This window comes from Aegilops tauschii, chromosome 7 (genome assembly GCF_002575655.3).
Source record: "Aegilops tauschii subsp. strangulata cultivar AL8/78 chromosome 7, Aet v6.0, whole genome shotgun sequence".
Classification (NCBI taxonomy): Eukaryota; Viridiplantae; Streptophyta; class Magnoliopsida; order Poales; family Poaceae; genus Aegilops; species Aegilops tauschii.
This window is the reverse complement of record NC_053041.3, coordinates 627,140,407-627,146,164: the sequence shown is the minus strand read 5'-3', so window position 1 is coordinate 627,146,164 and position 5,758 is coordinate 627,140,407. Positions and strand designations below refer to the sequence as shown.

Genomic DNA, 5,758 nt, shown 5'->3' with positions numbered 1-5,758 from the left:
TGAGAAATTTGATGGAAAGGATCTATTTGATTGGTCGAGGGGGGAGAAACGAAGGGGTATCCACTTACTGGTGGCAGTGGTGGGTAATTTCCACCCAACTCCAGCTTCTAGAGTTTTTTGAAGCACCCCCTGAAGAGCTTCGTAAAAAACTAGAAGTTGTGCCCCAGATTCTATTTTTTTGTGGAGCGGCATATCGTGGAGCTACCCCGTTTGGCTTGCGTTTTTTGAAGCGGAGCTGAATTTTAAGGAGCAGAGCAGTCTCTAAGTGTCATTTTATAATGATATTGAATTGGCCTATTAGCTCAGCTGGTTAGAGCGTGGGCCTAATAAGGCCAAGGTCGCAGGTTCCAGACCTGCATGGGCGATCCATTTATATTTTTTTTTCCTCGGAACGGAATTTCACGTGATGAAATGTGGAAAACAAATTTCCCGGGAAAAAGGGTAATAGTAACAAATAACTGCATAAAAAAACACTCGGTACACAAATGAGAAAAAAACAGACATAAAAACCAATAACTGCATTTTGTTTGGCTGTTTCCATTGGAGGATAGGTTTGGCAAACCCTAAACGGTGCCCTCTGCGCCCATAAATTCGGTGTACGCAAATGGGCGCACACTCGGTACGCCGAGATGAGCCGGCCCATATTGCCTCCCATTTCCGTTTTAAAGTGGTGTAAAAAAAGAACGAGCACCAGGTTTAGACCCTACGACCTCGTCGTGCAATTGAGCTACGATAGCCCCACCGATGTGGTTATGAACAAGAACAACCTTCCTATCCCTTTATTATTCCTTCATTTCCTTTTCCTTTTCTTTTTTATTTTTATTTTTACTTTTCCTATTTATTTTTCATTTTTCTAATTAGATGAGAAAAGTTCAATGAATTTTATGAACGTTTTTTGAAATTCTCCGGCGACGTCAGCCCCAACCCGCATCCGCACCCGAACCAGTCAACCATCGTTCTCCTCTCCGCTTGTGACTACACTGCCACATCTTCCATGGCTCCTGTTCGTTCCCGTCTGAGGCCTCGCCGTTGTCCTCCGCCTTGGTTCGCTCGTTGTGCGCGGTGCGCCGCTATATGGCGTTGTCAACCTGATCAATAATCGAGAGGAATCAGTAGATGACTATACATGAAGAGGATGACAGTAGGGACCCACCGAGTCATGGCAGTACGCAAGCAAGTGCCTCGTAATTACAAGCCAAAAAAGCTTCCTCCTAATGTTTGACATCTGGGTCCCAAGCCATTATCAATGGGTATCAATGGGGCTGTGTGGGGCTGTGGCCCATATAGCCTAGGCTTTTTATGTTTACCACACGACGAGCCCAATTGTTTTTTTTCTTTCTAAAAATGGCATGCTTCGTTCTATTTTTTTTACAGAATACCCAACCAAGACCTACTTGCTTTCCTCAGCCCTGCTGGGCAGCAAATCTTTCAAGCCGACGAGGGATGTATTTGCTTGCCCAGAAAATGGGCTATAAGTAATAAGAAATGGGCTGTAAATTTTAAAAACACAACAAACAGACAATTAGTTTTAAATTTTTTAGGATTTCGAGATTTTAAATTTCCTGATTTTTTCCGATGAAAATTATGTTGGATTTTATATTAATATAAATTTATTTTTCAAATTAGTTTGAATGTGACTCGAAATTTCGGAATTAAAAACAGTTCGGACCGCACCGAAATATGCAAAGTTTCGTTGACTTTATTGACCATGGCCAGAATATGGGATGTAGTGCTAACACAAAGAATATGAGCTTAAAAATCCTTAAGAATTAGCAAATGGGATGTGAATCATTAGGAATAATGGCAGATGAGTTATATGTTGTTTTGCAAATATTGGGGCTGACTTGTAGGCCTACTTAGTTCACGTGTATGCCTTCCTAAAAAATAGGCTGACGCGTACGCAAGACTCAATCAACTTAGTCGACACACGAGAGCATTGACTGTTGGATGTCCATCTAACGACCGCCATGCTTCTTCAATCTTTGATCTTCCTGCTCTAGTCGTTCAAATCAGTTATGTCTACTACGCAACTTTATTCTTGTAGACTTGTGTTGGGCCTCCAAGCACAGAGTTTTGTAGGACAGTAGCAATTTTCCCTTAAGTGGATGACCTAAGATTTATCAATTCGTGGGAGGCAAAAAATGAAGATGGTCTCTCTCAAACAACACTGCAACCAAATAATAAAAGTCTCTTGTGTCACCAACATACCAAATACAATGGTAAATTGTATAGGTGTACTAGTTCGGTGAAAAGATGATGATACAAGTGTACTAATGACAGTAGATGTTGACATTTGTAAAGTAACAATAAAAAATCCGCAGACCACATCTGAACAAAAATCGGACTGGAGTCCTATACCGGTTAGCATGGATGGTAATTAAAGAGCACACTAAGTACTCTAGTAATATAAGGTCGGTCGTAATGGTAGTATCATAACTAGTATCATGCATGTCAACTAGACAATTTTGATGAGGTGTCATAGAATTAAATGAAGAAAGAGAGAGTTGAGTATCATATCATGTACCGTATCATAATAAGTGCTATGTTACTATGTGTCATATATAGCAATAAATAAAGTATTATATGATACTCCTGCCGTGTCGATGCATAAGTCATCTTACGAATAATCAAATAATCTCAAAACACTTAGGGGCTAGGGCGGTGCATTAAGTCCCACCTCGTTTCTTGTTTCTTGACATGAATAAAGGAATCAACCAATACGAGACGTGGGGCGTGTATGTTTTTAATGAGCTGAGACTACCTTGCACGTCATGCAGTGGTTAGTTCATTGCATGCAATCTATCCATCTAGAGGTAATATCACCGGAAGTCATAGAACTTGCACTCGATGTTCAGTTTGGTGCTAGAACTTTGAAAATACGGAATTGCAGTTACTTAACTTGACTCAAGCGTGCACATACGGTTACAAAAATACATAGGTGATTTGTGCAAAAATGCTTCGGCCTAGAGCCCTCACTCACTGACATGTAGGGCCGTACACACTGATATGTCTGCATATGTATTTTGTGACCGTATGTGCACGCTTGAGTCAAGTTGAGTGACTACAATTCCGTATTTTCAAAGTTCTAGCACCAAACTGAACATCGAGCGCAAGTTCTGTGACTCCCGGTGATATTAACTCATCCATCTATACCTATACTAATTCTAGACTCCCTAGAAATTCTCACGTTAATTAGATTTTATGAGTCATTAATATGGTGGGACCGAATTATTACAGTGGAGATTGACTCATAAAATCCTACATAAAAATATATGTTTTTGCTAGCTCAACCCTCTCACGCATCTTTCTTTCTTTGCCACGCACCTCTCTCTCATGTGCCCCTTTTAAACTTCCAGGTCTGTCTCTCTTTTATTAATCTATCTAGCTGTCATCTATTAATTAATCTATATCTATATCTATATTAATTAGAGACTCTCGTGAAATTCCCATGTTAATTAGTAATCAGGAGCCGTTTATCTGGTGGGACCGAATTATTATAGTATAGATCTTACGTTGACTCCATAGAAGTTACTACCACGTTAATTTCAAATTTCCTAGAAATTATGAGAGTCCTCGGATGAAAAGAGACCTAAAGATCAGAACATATGCTCTGTCTATCTAACAAAATCTGTCACGACTCCCTCCTTCCTATACATCCCATCATCTCACGACTCTACCCCTCAAAATATCCTAAAAAATATTTCGCACGACTCTCTCCTTCCAATATCTCACGAATCTCTCCTTCCTTCCTCTAGGTCCGCCAAAAAGGAAAATAACTCCCGATCTCACGAGAGTCGAGCCATCTCCGGTGGCGACCATGATCTTGGAAGTCCAACCCTCCCAGGCAGCGACCGTGAGCTCGCATCAAGCCTTCACTCCCCCCTTCATCCCATCAGACTCCTCCCCACGGTTAATCTTGCGCAAGTCGATCGGTACATGATCCGTATGTGCCCTTCAGATTCCTCCTCGCAGTTAATATTGTGCAATTCGATCTGTACACGATCAGTATGTTTGTGATGCTGCAACTATGTTTGTGCATTCTGGATGACAACACAACCAATAACTCTTTTAGTCTTAAACTATCTTTGTACTATCATGTTGTATCATGCGTGAAATAGGCTATGGGTATTGAAGTTTGTACCATATGTATGGCTATATTTGTTTGCTCAATCCCACCGGAGACGCTGCATGAGGTGCCAACCGTGGACGGGGCATCGTTGTGGCCTTCATCTTCTTTGCGGCCTCCTTGGCGAGGGCCGTCGTCGTCGCCATCGGTTTTCTAGCTCTTTTGGCTCCGGCGGGATGGCGGCGGGTCGTCGCCGAAGAGGCGGTCGCCACCCCGACAGCCATTGTAGCGATTGGAGCTGGAGCTTGAACCTGGTGGCCTTTTTTGTGCGGCGTAAGGGAGGAAAACCGAATTTATCCTCCCTTACGTCGGGATAGGGGATCGGTTAGAGCTGGCCTAAGACAAAATTTACGACGACATAAAATTCAACGTGAACTGATTGTCAATTTGTCATACGGGTGTGATGATAAGGAAGCAAGTGAAACCAGTTAAACGAACACGGCTGCAAGTTTTGCATGATTTCTCCCGATACCATACTCTACTGGTAGACTGGTGTTGTTTAGGCATAGTATATCTTTATTTTTATCTTTATCTAATAATAAAGGACGGAGATTTTCATAGTTCTCCATACATTATTCCTTCATATCCGTTGATTTTGCATTAATTATGAAGATTGACTGCTTAGATTTAAAATAAACGAGAAGAGCACAATCTTTTCCTAAAAGAACCGTATCTGTCGTTGTTGGTCCGTTGTCTTCCATCTGTTAAATTGGCCTCTGGCCTGACCCAACTGGGCCTTCCTTCTCTATTAAACTTGGGCTTCACATATCACGTATATGCCCAATTAATCACACAGAATACGTAGGTATCGGTACCATGCCGGGGTCTACCCGATTTTCTCCAACGCTGCCTTGCTGATTCCGTTCTTCCTTCTCCCTTGCCGATCTCCTTCCTCTTCCTATTTGATCCTACGCGGTCTCCTTTCCTTTCTTTGATCCAATCCTTACCCTCTTTTAATGAGGACGGCACGGTAAAGCCAATCCCCTTGATTTCCTTCTCACAAAAATCTTCCTGCTCGCATGCAACCACGAGAACAGAAACCAATCGGATCGAAGTCCTTAAAATCGGCAAGGTGCAGCCAGCTGTTGGAGGGCAAGCGTAAGCTCCACCTTGCGGGCGCGGGACGAGGCGGTCGACCTGAGGCTTGGCACCGGCGAGTTCAATGAGGAGGACGTAGAGTGGCTCCTGCTGCTAGGCCTCGCATGCCACGGCGCCCGCAGGGGACGCATCCTTGAGGCCGTCGACCCGAGTCTCGACGTTGGCGATTTGAGGAGGGCGACGCTGCTGCTGTGAGTCCAACGCCAGGGTTGTTTCTTGGCATGAGGCAGACCCATGACGGGAAGCGACCAATGGAAGAAGAAGCCTCCAAGTGTCTGTGCGTGCTACCGGCAATAGGTACTTGAGCTTTGGCCTGAACTCCTTTTGGTATGCCACCCTGATGTCCAGGGCCTCCTTGTGGCGGTGGCCTAATTAAGTTGAGTTATATCATTATTGATCTCAGTACTTGCAAGTGCTACAGAATTCCTGCTATGAGAGGGGTCAACTAAAGTCCCTAAGAAACAGGCACACGTGCCGCATCTAACTTTAAGATCCTAAAGTATACAACGTACGTTAAGAGTCTGCACCCTCCCT

General features: G+C 43.3%; 1 non-coding gene across 1 annotated transcript; it reads left to right on the top strand.

Moving 5' to 3' along the window:
- The first annotated feature begins 291 nt into the window (after positions 1–291).
- Positions 292–369, top strand: TRNAI-AAU (transfer RNA isoleucine (anticodon AAU)). Its single transcript has one exon. It is a non-coding gene; the product is annotated as a tRNA-Ile (tRNA).
- The last annotated feature ends 5,389 nt before the right edge of the window (positions 370–5,758 follow it).